The sequence below is a fragment of the Bubalus kerabau genome, chromosome X, assembly GCF_029407905.1.
Source record: "Bubalus kerabau isolate K-KA32 ecotype Philippines breed swamp buffalo chromosome X, PCC_UOA_SB_1v2, whole genome shotgun sequence".
In the NCBI taxonomy this organism is placed as follows: Eukaryota; Metazoa; Chordata; class Mammalia; order Artiodactyla; family Bovidae; genus Bubalus; species Bubalus kerabau.
Window position 1 is genome coordinate 48,259,772 of NC_073647.1, and position 23,173 is coordinate 48,282,944.

General features: G+C 39.3%; 1 protein-coding gene across 1 annotated transcript in view; it reads right to left on the reverse strand.

Moving 5' to 3' along the window:
* Positions 1–23,173, reverse strand: part of SPRY3 (sprouty RTK signaling antagonist 3) — a 118,305-nt gene that overhangs the window by 6,623 nt on the left and 88,509 nt on the right. The window lies entirely within an intron of this gene.

Sequence of the window (23,173 nt, forward strand, 5' to 3'; positions counted from 1 at the left end):
GCTGAGGAGGAGAGTCGGACTTGTAGTGGCAGATACTTTGTGTAGATTTTCCATGCAGATCTCAATCCTGATGCACGTATTCCCCAAAGAAAGCTCAGCAGGGTAAGTTGTTCACCTCCTCCTTTCTCCTCCTCCTATTTCTCCTCCCCGTCCTCCCCCGCCTCTTTCTCCTCCTCCTTCTCCTCCTCCTCCTCCTTTTTTCCCCTCCTCCAGCCTTTTCCTTCCCCTTCTCTTCCCCTCCCCCGCCCCTCCCCCTTCCCTCCTCTCTCTTCCCTCCTCCTCCTCCCCTGATGCCTCCGCCTCGGTCTCCCTTCCCATCTGACAGCTGAACCGAAGCCGCAGCAACTGCGGTGGGAGACCCGGGGTCTCTCGACAGAGCAGGAGATACCGCTAGGGTCCGATGATTTGTGTAGCTTCGGGGGTGTGGGTAGAGCGTCCGCAGAGAGATGAGCGGCGGCGTGGTTGGAGGCGGGAGGAAGGGGGGATGAGATCGCAGTGTGTGTGCAGCTTGCTCAGCGAGCCCGCTGTTTTGTGAATGTAGACATTTTCTCGAGGTCTTGTGAATGGGTTATACGGGAGGATGGGAGGGGAGAGATTTAATGCTCCTTGTTAGAGCCTCTCTCTCCGCCCCTCCCCACTCCCCAGCCTCCACCGCCCCCCCCCCATTTGCTTTCCCGGAGCTATAGCTCTTAATGCTTGCCTAAGTGGCGTCATCCCAGCTGAAATTGAATCGACCCATTAGAACTCCCCATAGGAATTTCTGTATCCGGTCCCTGGGTAATGACTGAAACAGGATTTAAAGGGGAGTGGGGGTGGGGCGGAGAGGAACAATTTTAAGGAGTCCTCATTTAATATCTCTGCCAATTGCGGTCCTATCAAACCTTTCAGCCCTGATTGAGTGATCACAGCTTCAGCTGGAGAGACTGCACTTCCCCTTTGTTTCAGGGTCTCTCCCACCTCTTTTGCACATTCGTTTCCATTTTTTGAGCACTGATAATGATTATCCATCCATCATCCATTGAGGAACCATTCCTTTCCCTTTCTGGGTTGAGTATGTTATATATCCAGCAAATATTTATCAGTGCCATCTTTTGTGCTTGGTATTGTGGATTCAATAAGGAAGACCAAATTCCTGCCTTCAGGGGGCCTCCTTGGGACTGCCAGGCTCCAGAAAATAATGACGTTTTGGCCATTTTCTCTTCAAGTGAAGGACAAAGCTTCCTGGAAATGATCCTCAGTGCATATTTAATTCAATAGGAAAATGTCTTCCTCCTGGGCATGCAGACAGAAGCACTTGAATGAAAACAAGCCTCATATTTAAAATAGATCTGATTTCAAGTCCTGCTTCAATGGACAAGTAGCAGGAGCTTGACCATCGACATTCTTAGGATACTTTGGTTACCCCATCTATAAAATTGAGATGGTGAATGGCGACAGTTCAGAGTAAAACAAACTGTGAGTTAGGAAACTCAAATTCTTAATCTTACTCTAACTCCTTGTGTGACCTTTGCAATTTACTTTCCCCTCTAGTGCCTCAATCTCTACATTTACATGAGGGTATCTGATTGGGAAATTGCTAAAGTCCCTTCTAAGCTCTGACATTATTTATACCCTCTCAGGAGGGTTAAGAAAACAAAAGAAATCGTGTGGGTCTGCATGTGCACGTAGCAGTGTCAAAGGTTCTCCAAACTGTTCCGTTCATGTGTATGTATGTGTGTGTGTGCACGCATACATACATATATATGAGTTTATGTGTGTGTATATATATAAATAGATACACACATTTCTTTTCTTTTTTTTTTGATACACACATTTCTAACCAAATCCACATCTCTACCCAATCAGAAATTCCAGTGAAGACATTTTCCTGTGTAAATTCTTCTCTTTTGTAGTTCAACCCTCTTCCTTACTTTTAACATTGACCTATACTTATCAAGATCACAAAAACCATTAAACTAATAAATACATAGATTCATCAGCAGAAAAGGATAGATTTCCAGATATGTTCATTCATCCATTTACTAAACAGTTATTTACTGCATGTCAGCTACGTGCAATAGCTGTACTAACTAGATTCAGGTCGAACAGATCAGAGTTCACATTTTTGCTCCTCAATTTGTGAGCTATCTGACTTTGGGAAAATCAATTCACCTCTCCGGACCCTGTTTCTTCATCTTTAAAGTAGAGATAACAGTATTTCCTACTTCACAAGATTGTGCTGTTTCCTATAGATTAAACAGACTCTTGCATTTAAAAGTTTTGTCATGTGTCTGGCATAGCTAAGTGTTCAAAGAGCAGTAGATATGAGTATTTAGAAGTTGTTCTCACTAATGTATCCTGTAGGATAGGCAAGATATTATTTTAATTTGAAGCCTTTTTTTAAGTCCAGCTTTACAGTTGAACAGATATGTGCCAAATATATCTTCCTTAAATGTGGCTTATTGTCACACTCTATGCTTTTGTTCAAAAACTTATTTCTAATTCCTAGAGCATTAAGTCTAAATTACTTTGCCTGTCAATCAAGTTATTCTCCAACTATATACATTCCACTTCTCTCCTCAACATATCTTAACATAAGACAAGTTGAATGTTTCACTCTTTTCAGATATAAATTCACATGGCTACCCCTAGTCCAGCTTTTCATATGTATCCTCCACATAGATTATATATATTCATTTTCTACCTTCAGGTCTTAATTCCTCTGTGACTCCTTCTCTGACGATTAAAGCTCCTTTGTGCTCTAAAGCCCTATGGTAGTTTTTACTGATACCCTAATTTATTTTTATATTTGTAACTTATACAACACTTCTAACTATGTCCTGTCCTCATTATTCAGTATACTCTGTTAGATATACTCTTCCTTCTTTCAAAAACTTTTTTGAATGAACTCTCATATTACAAATAATCTGAACAAATAGTTGCTATAAAGTGTGAAAAGATGTGGTTAATTCACTATAAAACTATAATTGGAGATTTCTAAAACATAGCAATAAGGACAATATTTGGAGCGGGGAGTGCTTTGTCTGGTGTACTTTAACATTAGTTATTTATTTTTTGAAAATCACTTCCTTTTAGAATAGATGAGTAGACCTGTGCTGAGATAGTATCTCCAAATTCCACTGGAACCAAATTAAGGTCAGTAAGGTGTCTATAAAAAGAAAAAAGGCATGAGATTGGGAAATAGCAGACCTGTGTTCGCTTCTAGGCCCAACACTGTCACTAGCTAGCTGTATGGTCTTGGACAACTCAATGAATCTGTCAAAACATATTTCCTGAAAAGCACAATATTAACAAAAGAGCTAAGAAAGTATATCTTCTGAAATACCCTGAATCTAACAAGTTTGTAAAATAAGTTGTCAGGTATCACATAGTGAATTTTGTAATGCCCCAATGTTGATTTCTATTAAAAAATTGTACTGTCCTGATATCTTATCAAAAAAATGAAACTACAAGTAATTTAGAAACATAAGAGCCTAAAGCACAAATAAAAATATTCATATATGTTTCCAAAAGTCATTTATTCATTCAGTAAGCACTAATTGTGTGAATAATGTGCCAGGCCCTGGGGTGGGGATGTATCAGCAAAGAAAAATATGATAAACATTTTGTTTACATTAAAAGAAATTACTTTCTAGAATGGGAGACAAGACATTATAATTAAGGATGATAAAGAAGAGGACGGATACCTAACTGGCGTTTTGGGGAGAGAGATGATTAAGCAAGGATTTTTCTAAAGTGAATGATTTCTAGGCTAAGGTCTACAGGATATGAGTTAAGGAGGCATTTCAGGAAGAGTGAACAAAATAGTCAAAGGCAACAGAATATATAACAACACAGAATATTCAGGGATACCAAGTAATTTAGAATGCTTAGAGCAAAAGTCCTTGAAGAGATTTGTAGATGAGAGGGTTTCATGGTCTAGCGATTAAGATTCTAAGTTCCGGAGTGGGTTGATCTAAATCAAATCTCTGGTCTGCAACTCGCCAGTTGTGTAACCTTGACCAAGTTACTTAATAACTTTGGGCCTTGGTTTCTCATTTGTAAAATTGGTACAATTTATAAATATATCTCATAGGGTTGTTGTGAGAATTAAATGGATTAAAACATGTAAAATTCTTAGAACAGTGTCTGACACAGAGTAAACATCTCTCCCAACCACTTGAATGTCAACTCCATAAGGGAAGAAAATTTAGTTTTTGAATCACAAGCACTTAGATAATGAGTGACTCACCTAAAAGGTGAGAAGTTTAAATCATCTCAGCTGTTTTCATTGTTGCTTTATTATAGGACTTTATATATAGGATCTACTATATAGATATAGTAATGAATTAATATTTAAAATAAATGTATTAACTATATTGTTAATGAAGATATTATGCTATATATATAAAGAAGGCTGAGCACTGAAGAACTGATGTTTTTTAACAGTAGTGCTGGAGAAGACTCTTGAGAGTCCCTTGGACAGCAAGGAGATAAAATGAGTCAATCCTAAAAGAAATCAACCCTGAATATTCATTGGAAGAACTGATGCTGAAGCTCTAGTACTTTGACTTCCTGATGCAAAGAGCCAACTCATTGGAAAAGACCCTGATGCTGGGAAAGATTGAAGGTGGGAGAAGAAGGGGATGACAGAGGATGAGTTGGTTGGATGGCATCACTGACTCAATGGACATGAGTTTGAGTAAACTCCAGGAATTGGTGATGGACAGGGAGGCCTGGCCTGCTGCAGTCCATGGGGTCTCAGAGAGTTGGACACAACTGAGCCACGAACAACAATGACAAATGCTATATATTAATTAATATATAATTAATAAATGAATTCCTGCTCTCAAGTGACTCATAATTCAGTAGGAAAGATACCAAATAGACAAATGTAATAAAGGATGGTAAGTGCTATGATAGGGAGCAGAGAAGAAACACACCTAATCCAGTATTATGGAGGCTATGGAACGCTTCCTTAAAAAGATAATGTTTAACTATAAATTTAATGGATGAGACAGCCATTACAGCCAGAGGGAATAGCATGTACAAAAGCCAAGAGGATGGCCTGCAAAAAGAAACATCACTGAATCTCTCAAACTTAGCATAATGTCTGGCATAGAGTAGATGCTCAGAAAATATTTAATAAATAAGAGAATAATTTAAAATCTGTTACAATCCACAAGGGTTGGATGGGGACGGAGATGGGAGGGAGAGGACATGGGTGTACCTATGGCTGATTCTTGTTGATGTTTGACAGAAAACAACAAAACTCTGTAAAGCAATTATTGTTCAATTAAAAAATAAAGTGGCAAGAAAATCATTGCAAGCAGAGATAACAGAATGAACAAAGATACAAAGGTGTGAAAGCAACATGTTTATGAACTGCCCTAAGAGGTTCCCCTATACTCATAACCTGAAGAAGTTAGGAGCAGAAATTTTCTCTAGAAGGTGCCACCTACATATTTTATTCATATTTGTAAATGTACTGAGCTTATTTAGATTTTATTAAATTATAGCAAGTAAAGTCCAGAGATAAAGCCACCCACCTATGGTCACCTAATCTATGACAAAGGAGGTAAGAATATACAATGGAGAAAAGACAGTCTGAATAAACTCAAAATGGATTAAAGGCCTAAATACAAGGCTGGACACTATAAAACCCCTAGAGAAAAATATAAGAAGAAAACTCTTTGACATAAATTGCAGCAATTATTGCAGATCTTTTTTGATTCACCTCCTAGAGTAATGAAACTAAAACTAAACAAATAGGACTTAATTAAACTTTAACACTTTTGCACAGCAAAGAAAACCATAAGCAAGATGAAATGAAAACCATCAGAATGGGAGAACATATTTGCAAATGAAACAACTGACAAGGTGTTAATCTCCAAAATACACAAACATCTCATGCAGCTCAATATCCCCCCAAAAAATAAATAAATAAGACAGAGAAAGAAACAACCCAATCAAAACATGGTGGAAGACCTAAAAAGACATTTCTCCAAAGAAGACACAAATGGCCAAGAGGCACATGAGAAGATGCTCAATATCACTAATTACTAGAGAAATGCAGATTAAAACTAGAATGAGGTATTACCTCACACCAGTCAAAATGGTAATCATCAAAAAATCTGCAAACAATAAATGCTGGAGAGGATGTGGAGAAAAGGAACACTCCTATGCTGTTGGTGGAAATGTAAATTGGTATAGCCACTATGAAGAACAGTATGGAGGTTCCTTAAAAAACTAAAAATAGAACTACCATATGACCCAGCAATCCCACTCCTGGGCATACACCCCAAGAAAACCATAATTCAAAAACATACATGTGCTTCCACATTCACTGCAGCACTGTTTACAATAGCCAGGACATGGAAGCAGCCTAGAGGTCCATCAACAGAGGAATGGATAAAGAAGATGTGGTACATATATACAATGGAATATTACTCAGCCATGAAAAGGAACAAAATTAGGTCATTTGTAGAGACCTAGATGGACCTAGGGTCTGTCATACCGAGTGAGGTTAAGTCAGAAAGAGAAAAATAAATATCATATATTAACATATATGTGGAATCTAGAAAAACAGTACAGATGAAGCTATTTGCAGGCAGGAATAGAGATGCAGACATGGTGAATGGACATGTGAACAAGGGTGAGGGGTGGGGATGAATTAGGAGAGTAACTTTGACATATATACACTGCTGCTAAGTCACTTCAGTCGTGTTTGACTCTGTGCGACCTCATAGATGGCAGCCCACCAGGCTCCGCCATCCCTGGGGTTCTCCAGGCAAGAACACTGGAGTGGGTTGCCATTTCCTTCTCCAATGCATGAAAGTGAAAAGTGAAAGTGAAGTCACTCAGTGGTGTCCGACCCTCAGTGACCCCATGGACTGCAGCCTACCAGGCTCCTCCGTCCATGGGATTTTCCAGGCAAGAGTACTGGAGTGGGGCGCCATTGCCTTCTCCGATACATACACTACCATGTATAAAATAGGTAGCTAGTGGGAAGCTGCTATCTAGCAAGGGAACTCAGCTTGGCATTCTGTAATGACTGAGAAAGGTGGATTGAGGGGAGGTGGAAGGGAAACAGGTCCAAAGGAAGGGGGTATATGTATACATATAGCTGATTCACTTCATTGTACAGCAGAAACCAACACAACATTGTAAAGCAACTTTTGTTGTTGTTCAGTCACTAAGTTGTATCCAACTCTTTGTGACTACTTGGACTGCAACATGCTAGGCTTCCCTGTCCTTTACTATCTTCTGGAGTTTGCCCAAATTCATGTCCATTGGGTCGGTGATGCCATCCAACCATCTCCTCCTCAGTCACCCCCTTCTCCTCCTGCCCTCAATTTTCCCCAGCATCAGAGTCTTTTCCAATGAGTTGGCTCTTTGAAACAGGTGGCCAAAATACTGGAGCTTCAGCTTCGGCATCAGTCCTTCCAATTAATATTCAGGGTTTATTTCCTTTAGGTTTGACGGGTTTGATCTCCTTGCTGTCCAAGAGACTCTCAAGAGTCATCTCCAGCACCACAATTCGAAAGCATCAATTCTTCAGCATTTGGCCTTCTTTATTTCCAGCTCTCACATCCCTACACGACTCCTGGAAAAATCATACCTTGACTACACGGACCTTTGTTGGCAAAATTATGTATTTTCTTTTGAATATATTGTCTAGATTTGTCATAGCTTTCCTTACAAGGAACAAGCTTCAGCCACCATCCATAGTGATTTTGGAACCCAAGAAAAAAATTTCTTCTAGAAAATCATGTAGGTCTTCATAGAATGTGTCAACTTCAGCTTCTTTGGCATCAGTGCTTGGGGCATAGGGTTGGATTACTGTGATGTTGAGTGGTTTTCCTTGGAAAGGAACCAAGATCATTCTGTAGTTTTTGAGACTACACCCAAGTACTGCATTTTGGACTCTTTTGTTGACTATGAGGGCTACTCCTCATAGTAGGAGTATGGGCTTTCTTCTAAGGGATTCTTGCCCACACTAGTAGATATAATGGTCATCTGAATTAAATTCACCCATTCCCGTAGTCCATTTTGTTTATTGATTCCTAAGATGTCGATGTTCAACCTTGCCATCTCCTGCTTGACCACGTTCAATTTACCTTGATTCATGGACCTAACCTTCCTGGCTCCTATGCAATATTGTTATTTACCACTTCACATTTTACTTTCACCACCAGACACATCCACTACTGAGTGTCGTTTTGGCTTTGGCCCGGCCTCTTCATTCTTTCTGGAGTCATTAGTAATTGCCCTCTGCTCTTGCCCAGTAGCATAGTGGACACTTTCTGACCTGGGGGGCTCATCTTCCAGTGTCATATCTTTTAACCTTTTCCTATTGCCCATGGAGTTCTCGAGGCAAGAATACTGGAGTAGTTTGCCATTTCCTCCTTCAGTGGACCATGTTTTGTCAGAACTCTTCACTAGGAGTTCTGTGAAGTGTCAGGATGCCTCGCAGTGACCTGTCTGACTTGGTTGGCCCTGAACAGCAAGGCTCACAGCTTCACTGAGTTACACAAACCCCTTCACCACGACAAGGCTGTGATCCATTAAGGGGTGTAAAGCAACTATATCACCTTTAAAAAATAATGGAAACAATTCAACTTTGACAAATAATTGTAGTGAGTGAAATACATTATATCTAAAAAACTTTGTATGACAGTCCAATAGAGTGCCTAAAATAATCATTCAGTCAGTTGAGTTCAGTTGCTCAGTCATGTCCAACTCTTTGCGACCCCATGGACTGCAGCACACCAGGCCTCCCTGTCCATCACCAACTCTGGGAGTTTACCCAAACTCATGTCCATTGAGTCAGTGATGCCATTATCATTATCATATGATTATCATTATCATGACTTCTCTGGTGGCTCAGACGGTAAAGCATCTGCCTACAATGCAGGAGACCCGGGTTCAATCCCTGGGTCAGGAAGATCTCCTGAAGAAGGAAATGGCAACCCACTCCAGTATTCTTGTCTGAAAAACCCCATGGATGGAGGAGCCTGGTAGGCTACAGTCCATGGGTTCGCATATGATGTCATAATCATTATCAGAGTCTTAATCCATAAACCCAATCAAATAAGAAGTTTTCTCAGCCTATAACACATTCTCTCTTATTTTATTTGCACAAAACATCTGCTCTGCACAAATTCTGAAAGACCTTTCCTCATTCTCTTTTTCCAGAATACAGCTCAAACCTATTGAGAACTTGCAAGTCCTGTATGAAACCAGCTCTATCCACACTCGACCAGAATCAAGGGGAGCTCTTTAGAAGTGCCAGATGAAAAGCTGACCTATCTTCATCCTGATTCAACGTGATGAAGGCCAGAATAAGTAAGCAATGCCAAGTAAACTGAAATTCTTAACCATGAAACTTATAGGGATGGTCATAATTATTTTCTTTTCCACTGAAGCTGACAAACAAGTATAGGAGCAATATCACCATGAGACAATTATACAGAAAAGTCAGAGAGAGAAAAACAACTTATGGAGAGGTAGGAGGGAGAGACAATATGGTCCTGGGGAAAAGAAAACTGGATTGAGTAAGGAAATGTAAACTCCAGTATTCTCACCTGCTGTTTGGCAGGTCATTTTTCATCTCTAGGCTCTATTTTTCTCATCTATAACATAGTAAGTTTCAACGTAATTCAATAAAACAAACATAGTGAGCACCTAGTTAATGTCAGGCAATATACTTGATCGATACAGAGATGAATGTGACAACATGCCATGTAGTAGGTCCTCACTACATATGGGTTGAATGAATAAATTAGTGGTCTTATCCTCTCATTATTTACAGTCTAGTAGAGTAAATGGACATGTAAACACATAAACTGTGATAAAATCTGTCACTAAATCAAATGAGACATGATTGTGGACTGAATCCAGGTAAGGACAGTGTACATGAAGAAAAGTGGATGATAGGTAGAATGTGGGTGTGTTTATCCACTTATTCGCTTAGTCGTGTCTGGCTCTTTGCAACCCCATGGACTGTAGCCTACCAGGATTCTCTGTTCATTGGATTCTCCAAGCAAGAATACTGGAGTGGGTAGCCATTCCCTTCTCCAAGTTATCTTCCCTACCTAGGGTTCAAACCTGGGTCTCTGAGCCACCAGGGAAGCCTGATAGGTAGAATATAGAATAAAAAATACTTAATGAATTATTAGATATGGCATTGTGCAAATTACTGAGATATAGAGGGAACATTAAAAAATAAGATTTGAGTATGTTGCATTTAAGGTACACATGTAATATCTAAATGGTAATCTAGATAATATTATACATGGGTTTTGAGCTTAAAAGTGGCTATGAATCAGGAATCGAAATAAGCTTCACCTCCAGAGATTCTTATTCAAGAGATCTTGGGTGAGACCCAGAGAATCTGCATTTTCAAAAAGCCCAACATGGTCCTTGATTGTACCATGCTTTCTCTTCCCTCTGGACTGTTTTCCTTGCCTGAAGTGTTGGAAACTCCCAAGTCTACATCTCTGGTCCAGATCTTCTAGCTGAACTCTAAACCCACATATCTAATAGCCTATCAGACAACTCCATCAATCATGTTCTTTTATCCATAAAATATAATTGAAGGTAAGGATGGTTATTATTTTATGTATGGTGGTTATGGAAAGGTTATGAAAGTCTCTTTCATTAGGTGACATTTGAACTGAGTCTTGAATAAAGTGATAGCAAACAATTCAGCTATATGAGGAGAGCATATCCCGCATAGAGGGAAGAGTAAATGCAAATCCCTGATGCTAGAATGTTCTTGGCATGTTCTAGGAAAAGCAAGGATATCAGCATGCCTAGAGTGGCAGGAGTAAAGAGATGCTGGTAGCAAATGAAACTAGAAAGATAGCAGAGGGCTGGAGCATGTGCAGCCTTTCACATGTTGAGAAGGTATTATATACAGGAGTAACAGAGTCTGACTCATAATTTTAAAAGCATCTCTCCAGCTTACCTATGGAATATATATTTGGGAGAGGGGCTTAGGGTGAAAGCAGGGAGAACAGTTAGGAGGCTATTGCAGAAGTCCAGATAAGACAGGAATAAGAGTGGAAGTGATAAAGTGATTAGAAGATAGAATTGAAAGTTAGAATTTTGAACTCTAGTTATATTTTATTCCATCAAAATTCCTTTTTCTCCTGTTTTTGTTTCCATTTCAGTGAAAAGTGTCACCTATATTTTCCCAGAACAACCTGTGTGTGTGTGTGTGTGTGTGTGTGTGTGTGTGTGCATACTCAAATGTACATTAAATTTCTGTCTTTTCCTAATGTATTCTGATCTTTGCCTTTCTGCATGTTCTATGTGAACTCCCTAAGTTGCACACACATGGCATCTTCGCAGGATTTACCTTGATGCAGTTTATAGTGTGCTTCAAGTATATCTTTTTATATGGCTTATCATACTTCCTACTGGGCCCTTGTATCCACATTCATCTACCAAAAGTATACTGTGGAGGTGGTGAATATTGTGTCAAGCATCTGGCCACATGGCAAAAGGGAAAGACTGAAGGCAAAAGGAGAAGAGAGTGGCAGAGGATGAGATGATTGGATGGCATCACCGACTCAACGGTCGTGAGTTTGAGCAAACTCTGGGAGATAGTGAAGGACAGGGAAGCCTGGGGTGCTGCAGGCCATGGTGTTGCAGAGAGTCAGACATGACTTAGCGACTGAACAACAACAACAACACATAGTGTTTAGATTCTGGTACTTAGCAGGACACTTCACTGACCCACATATATGCCAACATACACTTCACTTTCTTCAACTATGTAACTTTTTTCTCTACGTTTATCATATGTTTTAAAAGGGGGTAAAGAGACAAAGTGGGGCAAGTCCTTGTGATTGTCAGGAGCTCCAAAGTAGCCGACATGTCCAGGTTCCAAACTTCCCTACCAGGGTGACCAGCCTGTTGCAGGTGACAACACCACAGAAGATTACATTCGGTTCTGGGAGCAGTTTATTTTCAGAACTAACATCCTACCTAGTACTAAATATAGTCAGTCTCTTCCTTTCAAACAAAGATTTCTTTTCTGTTAAATTTCATTAAAGCTCTTAGCTCTGTATTACAAGGTCTCTCTCTCTCTTTCTCTCCCCTATCTTGATGAACCTTATTCTTGTTATACACTTTCTTGTGAACTACTTACTTTTTTCTCATTGGCTTCCTTGGTTTCTTCTCCTTCTAACTATCTTTTCTTTCCTATTTCTCTTCTCTGCTTTCTTGGTATTCTTCACCATCTCCTCTGGATGCTTTCCTCTTGATGTCACCAATTTTTAAAAAGAAAATCTCTTAGGAATCCCCTCCCCCAATAGGCCAAGAGAATGCATATGCTCCAAGTTTAAAATGACATAAGTTGCTTATTTTTAATCTTCACAGGCTGGAGATAGCTATCTCTGTTTCCTCATGTGACAACTGACTGACATGTAATATTAAGGACATGGTAGCATTTATTGCTCATGAACAGTGTAAATTCTAAATACTCTATATATACAATCTTCATAAAACTCCTCCAAGTAAGGCATTAAAATCATCCCATCTTTGTATGGGGCAACTGAGGCCAAGAGACATAAAGGTAAGTTACCTCTAAGGTCAAATAGCAAATATACATGGCATAAATGGAATTTAAATCAAGGCAGTCTGACTCCAGAGCTCACACCCTTAACTTCCATGCCATACAACTTCTCTATAATAGGATTAATGTCTATTGTATGTCATCTAAAGAGGGAGAAGTTATGGGGGAAATTAGAATGGAAAGGGTTGTTGTTCAGTCACTCAGTCGTGTCCAACTCTTTGCAACCCCATGAACTGCAGCACGCCAGGCTTCCCTGTCCTTCCCTATCTCCCAAAGCCCAAATTCATGCCCATTGAGTTGATAATGCCATCCAACCATCTCATCCTCTGTCACCTTCTTCTGCCCTCAATCTTTCCCAGCATCAGGGTCTTTTCCAACGAGTCAGCTCTTCACATAGGTAGCATCAGTCTTTCCAATGAGTATTCAGGGTTGATTTCCTTTAGAATTGACTGGTTTGATCTCCTTGCAGTCCAAGGGAGTCTCAAAAATCTCCAGCACCACAATTCGAAAGTATCAATTCTTCAGCACTCAGCCTGCTTTACGGTCCAACTCTCACATCTATAGATGACTACTGGAAAAACCATAGCTTTGATTATACAGACCTTTGTCAGCAAAGTGATGTCTCTGCTTTTCAATATGCTGTCTAGAATGTGAAGGGGAACTGCATCTAAAATAGCTTTCAGCTGACCAAGATGACTGTACTCTCATTAACGTTTGCTTTTACTGAAGCAAAATGTGAAGGAATTCAAAGAAACTGGAGTGAAACATGAAAGAATTGGAAAGGATTTTGCTTTCACTTTTTACTGCATATTGTGAACTATAATTCTGAGTTTCAGGCACTGATAAGCTCTTTACCCTTCACTTAGACTGTCAATTCATCAGGACCCAAACAAATTTTACAGATATATTACACACTCTGCATTCATTACAGGGGATGAGTGGTGGAGTGGTTATATCCATACAGTGAATTGCCATTCAACAATACAAATGACTTGTGTTATTTCTTCTGCTATTACCCAAGAGCCAATGATTATTATTTGTAACACACTTCCTGAGCAATTTATCTGTCTAAAATACACACACAGAGACACATATATTCAGTTAGATGGCCAGATATAAAATCAATATACAAAAAAGTGTATTTCTGTACCCTAGCTATGAACAATCTGAAAATGAAATTAAGAAAATTTCATTTACAATAGCATCATAAAAGATAAAACATTTAGAATTAAATTTAACAAAAGAAGTATAAGACTTGTAAGTTGAAAAGTACAAAATATTGTTGAAAGTAACTAAAGAAGATATAAATAAATGGAAACACATTCCAGGTTCATGCATCAGAAGACTTAGCATTGTTAAGATAGTAATCTAGAGATGCAATACAATCCCTATCAAAATTCCAGTTGGATTTTTCACAAAAATCATTGAGCAAATCCTAAAATTTATATGAAAAGGCAAGGGGCATAGAATAGCTAAAACAATCTTAAAAAGAAAGAACAAAATAAGAGTACTCAATATTTCTGATTTCAAATATTCAAAAACTATAGTAATATAAGAAACTATACTAAGATAATGTGGTACTAGCATAAGGATAGGCATATAGACATATATACATTCTTTGTTGTTCAGTGGGTAAGTTGTGTCCAATTCTTTGCCACCCCATGGACTGCAGCATGCCAGGCTCCCATGTCCTTCTCTATCTCACAGAGTTTGCTCAAACTCTTGTCCATTGAGTCTGGATGCCATCCAACCATCTCATACTCTGTCACCCCTTTCTCCTCCTGACCTCAATCTGTCCCAGCATCAGGGTCTTTTCTAATGAGTCAGCTCTCTTTTCATCAGGTGGCCAAAGTATTGGAGCTTCAGCTTAAGCATCAGTCCTCCCAATGACTATTCAGGACTGATTTACTTTAGGATTGACTGGTTTGATCTCCTTGCAGTCTGAGGGACTCTCAAGAGTCTTCTCCAACACCACAGTTCCAAAGAATTAATTCTTTGGTGCTTAGCTTTCTTTGCACGAAATGTTCCCTTGGTACCCCTAATTTTCTTGAAGAGATCTCTAGTCTTTCCCATTCTGTTGTTTTCCTTTATTTCCTTGCATTGATCTCCAAGGAAGACTTTCTTATCTCTCCTTGCTATTCTTTGGAACTCTGCATTCAGGTGCTTATTATATCTTTTCTTTTCTCCTTTGCTTTTCACTTCTCTTCTTTTCACGGCTATTTGTAAGGCCTCCCTAGACAGCCATTTTACTTTTTTGCATTTCTTTTCCATGGGGATGGTCTTGATCCCTGTCTCCTGTACAATGTCACAAACCTCTGTCCATAGTTCATCAGGCACTCTATCTATCAGATCTAGTCCCTTAAATCTATTTCTCACTTTCACTGTATAATCATAAGGGATTTGATTTAGGTCATACCTGAATGGTCTAGTGGTTTTCCCTACTTTCTTCAATTTAAGTCTGAATTTGGCAATAAAGATTTCATGATCTGAGCCACAGTCAGCTCCTGGTCTTGTTTTTGCTGACTGTATAGAGCTTCTCCATATTTGGCTGCAAAGAATATAATCAATCTGATTTTGGTGTTGACCATCTCCAAAATCACTGCAGATGGTGACTGCAGCCATGAAATGAAGGAAGGAAAAGTTGGAAGGAAAGTTATGACCAATCTAGATAGCATATTCTTCAGCTCTTCAAAATTTTGATTGATGCTTCTGATTCTTCAAAAGCATTAATTCTTCAGTGCTCAGCTTTCTTCACAGTCCAACTCTCACATCCATACATGACCACTGGAAAAACCATAGCCTTGACTAGACAGACCTTTGTTGGCAAAGTAATGTCTCTGCTTTTTAATATGCTATCTAGATTGGTCATAACTTTCCTTCCAAGGAGTAAGTGTCTTTTAATTTTATGGCTGAAGTCACCATCCACAGTGATTTTGGAGCTCAAGAAAATAAAAGCTGTCACTGTTTCCACTTTTCCCCCTTCTATTTGTCATGAAGTGATGGGCCGGATGCCATGATCTTAGTTTTTTGAATGTTGAGTTTCAAGCCAGCTTTTTCACTCTCCTCTTTCACTTTCATCAAGAGGCTCTTTAGTTTCTTTTCAGCTTCTGCTATTAGAGTATTATCATCTGCATATCTGAGGTTGTTATTATTTCTCCCAGCAGTCTTGATTCCAGCTTGTGATTCATCCAGCCTAGCATTCCACATGATGTACTCTGCCTATAAGTTAAATGAACAGGGTGACAATATACACCCTTCTCATACTCCTTTCCTTATTTTGAACCAGTCTGATGTTCCATGTAAGGTTCTAACTGTTGCTTCTTGGCCCATATAAAGGTTTCTCAGGAGACAATTAAGGTGGTCTGGTATTCCCATCTCTTTAAGAATTTCCCACAGTTTGTTATGATTCACACAATCAAAGGCTTTAGTGTAGTCAATGAAGCAGAAGTAGCTGTTTTCCTGAAACTCCCCTGCTTTCTTTATGATCCAACGAATGCTGGCAATTTGACGTCTGTTCCTCTGTCTTTTATAAACCCAGTTGTACCTATGAAAGTTCGTGGTTCACATACTGCTGAAGCCTAGCTTGAAGGACTGTGAACATAATCTTACTAGCATGAGAAATGAGTGCAATTGTACAATAACTTGTACATTCTTTGGCATTGCTCTTCTTTGGGATTGGAATGAAAACTGACCTTTTCCAGTCCTGTGGCCACTGTTGAGTTTTCCAAATTTGCTGGCATACTGAGTGAAGCACTTTCACAGCATCATCTTCTAGGATTTGAAATAGCTCAGCTGGAATTTTGTCACCTCCACTAGCCTTGTTTGTAGTAATGCTTCCTAAGGGCCACTTGACTTCTGACTCTAGGAAGTCAGGCTCTAGGTGAGTAACCACACCATCGTGGTTATCTCAATCATTAAGACCTTTTCTGTGTATTCTTGCCACCTCTTCTTAACCTCTTCTGCTTCTGTTAGGTCCTCACTGTTTCTGTCTTTTATCATGCCCATCCTTGCATGAAATGTTCCCTTGATATCTCCAATTTTCTTGAAGAGATCTCTAGTCTTTCCTATTCTATTGTTTTCCTCCACTTGTTTGCATTGTTCACTTAGAAATGCCTTCTTATCTCTCCTTGCTATTCTTTGGAACTCTGCATTCAGTTGGGTATATATTTCCTTTTCTCCTTTGCTTTTTGCTTCTCTTCTTTGCTGAGCTGTGTGGAAAGCCTCCTCAGACAACCACTTTGCATTCTTGCATTTCTTTTTTGGGGGGATGGTTTTGGTCACTTCCTCCTGTACAATGATATAGACCTTTGTCCGTAGTTCTTCAGGCACTCTGTCTATCATATCTAATCTCTTTAAGCTATTTGTCACCTCCACTGTATAATCATAAGGGTTTTGATTTAGGTCATACCTGAATGGCCTAATGGTTTTCCCTACTTTCTTCAGTTTAATGTATTTTGCAATTAGGACATCATCTCCAGATCTTGTTTTTGCTGACTATATATATATATACATATACATACATGCACACATACATATATATATGAATGCAACAGAAGTGAGAGTCCATAAAAAAACCTTTACATTTATGGTCAATTGTCAGTACAATTTAATGGGGGAAAGAATAGCTTTTTCAACAAATGGTGCTGAGACAACTAGATGGCTAAAGTCAAAACAACAGACAAGGACATGTTGAAATTAGAAGGCTCATACACTGCTGGTGATATTATAAAAATGATACAGGCACTTTGGAAAACTGTATGCTACTTCTGCTGCTGCTAAGTCGCTTCAGTTGTGTCTGACTCTTCGCGACCCCATGGACTGCAGCCCACCAGGCTCCTCTGTCCATGGAATTTTCCAGGCAAGAGTACTGGAGTGGGGTGCCATCACCTTATCTGGGAAAACCATATGAACGTTCCTCAAAATGTTAAACATGAAGTTATCATCTGATATAGCAAGAATTGAAAACATATCTTTACACAAAAACCTGTAGAAAAATATTCACAACAGCATTATTCAGAATAGCCAAAAGGTAGAAACAACACAAATGTCCATCAGCCTAATGATTGGATAAATAAAATGTTGTTTACCCACACAATGAAATATTACTCAGCCATGGAAACGAATAAAGTACTGATTCATACTACCACATGGATGAACCTTGAAAACATCACAATAGTAAAAGAAGCCACATACAAAATGCCAAATATTGTGTGATTACATTTATATGAAATTTCCAGAATAGAAGACTCTATAAAGACAGAAGGCAGATTAATTAATTCAGGGGCTACAGGGAGGAGAAAATGGGAAGTGACTGCTAATGAGTTTCTTTTTGGGGTGATGAAAAAACTGTGGTATTGCATAGATACAATGATACCACACACTGTGAATAGACTACACACTACAGAATTGTTCACTTTAAATGGATGAATCATATCTCAGTAAAGCTGTTTTTTAAAAGAATACTGGGAGAGTCTTTCATCCTCATAGACTCTTGTCATGTAGGCCTCTTCACTTGGCCCAAAGTGCCAAAATCGAATCTCTGACTGATGGACATTTAGAATGTTTTCAAGTTTTTTGTAGTATAAGCAGCACAACAATAAATATCTTTTACATATATATTTTGCATATTGTGCAATCTATCTATAGGATAAATTTCTAAACTGAAAATACAGGGGAAAGAATACATGTATTTTGATTTTGCCGGGTTGTTCTCCAAAAAACATGCACCAATTTACATTGCCACCAAGAATTTAGAAGAATACTCATTTTCTCACATTCTTGCTAACTAATGAAAAATTTTTTGTTAACTAATATGATCAAATTTCTCAACATTTACCACCTGAAAGATAAAAATATCTTGGGTTTTTAAAAATATGAATGAGATTCAATATTTTTTCACATAAATATTGGCTACTTATATGTCTCATTTTGAGAAGAGTATTTCTCCAAATATTTCTTTGTTCATTTTTCTGTTGAGTTGTCTTTTTGCTCAGGACCTGTAAGAATTGATATATACATCAAAATATCAACATTAATATAAATATTAAGGCATGATTTCTGGTATAAATGTTATACTTTTTAACATTTTGCCATTGGCCTTTTTGGAGAAGCCAATGGCAACCCACTCCAGTACTCTTGCCTGGAAAATCCCATGGGTGGAGGAGCTTAGTAGGCTGCAGTCCATGGCATCGCTAAGAGTCGGATACAACTGAGCGACTTCCCTTTCACTTTTCACTTTCATGCATTGGAGAAAGCAATGGAAACCCACTCCAGTGTTCTTGCCTGGAGAATCCCAGGGACGGGGGAGCCTGGTGGTCTGCCATCTATGGGGTCATACAGAGTTGGACACGACTGAAGTGACTTAATAGCAGCAACTTAGCAGCATTGGCCTTTTAACTTCATTTATAATACTTTCAATTCAGTTCAGTCCCTCAGTCGTGTCCGTCTCTTTGTGACCCCATGAGTCACAGTACACCAGGCCTCCTGTTCCTCACCAACTTCTGGACTTCATGCAAACTCATGTCCATTGAGTCGGTGATGCCATCCAGCCATCTCACCCTCCATTGTCCCCTTCTCCTCCTTCCCCCAATCCCTCCAAGCATCAGAGTCTTTTCCAATGAGTCAACTCTTCACATCAGGTAGCCAAAGTATTGGAGTTTCAGCTTCAACATCAGTCCTTTCAATGAACACCGAGGACTGATCTCCATTAGGATGGACTGGTTGGATGTCCTTGCTGTCCAAGGGACTCTCAAGAGTCTTCTCCAACACCACAATTCAAAAGCATCAATTCTTTGGCGCTCAGCTTTCTTTATGGTCCAACTCTCACATCTGTACATGACTACTGGACAAACCATAGCTTTGACTAGACAGACCTTTGTTGGTAAAGTAATGTCTCTGCTTTTTAATAAGATGTCTAAGTTGGTCATAACTTCTCTTCTAAGGAGCAAGCATCGTTTAATTTCATGGCTGCAGTCACCACCTGCAGTGATTTTGGAGCCCAAGAAAATAAAGTCTGTCACTGTTTCCATTGTTTCCCCATCCATTTGCCATGAAGTGATGGGACCAGATGCCATGATCTTCGTTTTCTGAATGTTGAGCTTTAAGCCAACTTTTTCACTCTCTACTTTCACTTTCATCAAGACGCTTTTTAGTTCCTCTTCACTTTCTGCCATAAGGGTGGTGTCTTCTGCATATTTGATGTTATTGATATTTCTCCCAGCAATCTTGATTCCAGCTTGTGCTTCCTCCAGCCCAGCATTTCTCATGATGTACTCTGCATATAAGTTAAATAAGCAGGGTGGCAATATACAGCCTTGACGTACTCCTTTCCCAATTTGGAACCAGTCTGTTATTCCATGTCCAGTTCTAACTGTTGCTTCTTGACCTGCATACAGATTTCTCAGGAGGCAGGTCAGGTGGTCTGATATTCCCATCTCTTTAAGAATTTTCCACAGTTTGTTGTGACCCACAAAACCAAAGGCTTTGGCATAGTCAATAAAGCAGAAGTAGATGTTTTTCTGTAACTCTCTTGTTTTTTCAGTGATCCGACAGATTTTGTAATTTGATCTCTGGTTCCTCTGCCTTTTCTAAATCCAGCTTGAACATCTGGAAGTTCACGCACTGTTCATGTACTGTTGAAGCATGGCTTGGAGAATTTTGAGCATTAATTTGCTAGCGTGTGAGATGAGTTCACTGTGTGGTAGTTTGAACATTCTTTGGCATTGCCTTTCTTTGGGATTGGAATGAAAACTGACTTTTTCCAATCCTGTGGCCACTGTTGAGTTTTCCAAATTTGCTGCCATATTGAGTGCAGCACTTTCATAGGATCAAGTTTTAGGATTTAAAATACACCAACTGGAATTCCATCAGCTGCACTAGCTTTGTTCATAGTGATGCTTCCTAAGGCCCACTTGATTTCAGACTCCAGGATGTCTGGCTCTAGGTGAGTGATCACACCATCATGATTATCTGGGTCATGAAGATTTTTTTTTGTATAGTTCTTCTGTGTATTCTTGCCACCTCTTCTTAATATCTTCTGCTTCTGTTAGGTCATACCATTTCTGTCCTTTATTGTACCCATCTTTGCAAGAAATATTCCCTTTGCATCTCTGATTTTCTTGATGAGGTCTGTAATCTTTCCCATTCTATTGTTTTCCTCTATTTCTTTGCATTGATCACTGAGGAAGGCTTTCTTATCTCTCCTTCCTGTTCTTTGGAACTCTTTGGCTTAAGAGCTTAATTTTTTTTTACTAAGATCTATGTAGGCACATGTCATTCTTCCCATTTTTCATGCTTGAGACTTCGTGGGGTCTTTAAATCTGAAGACTTACGTCATTCTTTGGTTCAAGGAAAATTTTGTCCAGTATTTCTTTGATGCCTTCCTCTTTTTCCTTCTCTTTTTTCTTTTTTCTGTTTCTGCCCAGATCTCCTTCTTGTCTTCCTTTACCCTTCCTTTTCTTTCTGAAACTCTCATTAAATAAATATTGGAATTCTCAAAAAGATATGTATATCTCAATTTTTCTTATTTTTTCTTTGGTTTCTACATTGCATTCAGGGACAATCTCTGTGTAATTAATCTCTGTGTAATTACTAAGTAATTCTGGTTTAGTTGTATGCATACTGCTAGTCACCCCTTTAGTAATGAGTAAATTTTTGTCATTATGCTATTAATTTCTGAAATCTCTATAGTAGACATTTGCTGTATTTGTGCCTAACCAAAATATCATGAATATCCTTTCTGTATTTGGGAAATTATTACACTATAGTTTTCACCTCTCAAATGTAGAAGTAAAAACTCAAACTTCTATTGAAACTAAGATGTGGAATATGACTTAGTTTCTACCAATCAGGTGCCCTGATATGAGACTTTGATTTGGAATTGAAGACATGCATAAATTAGTATTGGTTCCCATTTTACTGGAACAGGTAGTAGTGAAGGAACTTGGCTTTGAAGGATGGCAGAGATTGCAAGGTTGAGTTCTTAATAAGGTAGTAGCATCAGTGCTGGCAGCAATAGCTGTTGCAGTAGTCAATTTCTTAGCATCTAATGCAGGAGCAACAGTTTTTCTTATCAGGCCAGTTCTGTGCCATTGGTCCTCAGCAACTCTTTCTGGAAACTGAGCTCAAGTCTGATTTTCTGACTTCTTTTAATAAATAACTGCCTTATGCATATAAACTCAATTTCAGCATCCCCTTCTCAAGCCATTTCTTCCTATCTTCTCTCCTGACTCTTTCAAAGGCCCCAATCCCAACGTTTTCTTGACCCTGCTGGGACAGCCAATCTATTTACCCTGCTTCTTTTTAATGCTACATTCCTTCTTACTTGACCTTGTATTTCATGATCCATCATTACCATCACTCCTAGTTATATACCATTAACTCCTTTGCTTCTTTTTCCATTCTTCATACTCACCTGGGAAAAAACCCAAACCTACTTATATCCAGTTCTCCACTTATTCTGTTTTCATGTTAACTGATTTGATCATCATTCAATTCTGGCCTTCAAATTCATGACCATTAATTAACCTCAGAGAGCCTTTAGTGCTGCCTGGCAATGCTATAACAGTTTCATAACCCACTCTCTAGATGACTAGAGAATAAACTAGTGGTTACCAGTGTGGAGTGGGAAGTGGAGAAGTGCAAGATAAGGATGGGGAGCTGACAGGTACAAACTATTCTGTATAAAGTAAGCTTCAATGATATATTGTATAATATTGAGCAACAAATGGAGCATAACCTTTAAAACTGAGTCTTCTGTATACTTGTAACATATAATATTGTACAGCAAATATACTTCAATAAAAATAAAATAAAAGCAATAAGAACATCAAAAAATAGAAAACAATTTACACCATCTGTACTTTTTTAAGGGCTTCCCAGGTAGCTCAATGGCACCCCACTCCAGTACTCTTGCCTGGCAAATCCCATGGACAGAGGAGCCTAGTAGGCTGCAGTCCATGGGGTCGCTAAGAGTCAGACATGACTGAGCAACTTCACTTTGACTTTTCACTTTCATGCATTGGAGAAGGAATGGCAACCCACTCCAGTGTTCTTGCCTGGAGAATCCCAGGGACGGGGGAGCCTGGTGGGATGCCATCTATGGGGTCGCACAGAGTCAGACACGACTGAAGTGACTTAGCAACAACAGGTAGCTCAGCTGGTAAAGAATCTGCCTGCAATGCAGGAGACTCCAGTTTAATTTCTGGGTAGGGAATTTCCCCAGGGAAGGGATAGGCTACCCACTCCAGTATTCTTGGTCTTCCCTGGTGGCTTAGACTGTAAAGAATCCACCTGCAATGAGGGAGACCTGGGTTCGACCCCTGGATTGGGAAGATCCCCTGGAGGAGGGCATGGCAACCCACTCCAGTATTCTTGTCTACAGAAACATGGACAGAACCTGGTGGGCTACCATCCATGGGGTCGCAAAGAGTTGGACACAACTGAGAAACTAAGCACAGCACACAGCACTCTCTTCTTAAGCCTCCAATAGGTAGCACTCCATTCTTACTCTCAACTGATGAGCCTGTTTAATAAGCTACCCTTGTTAAAGTTACCAATGACCCCCGTGCTCCTAACTTCAAAGGCTAATTATCAGTTTCAATGTTACTC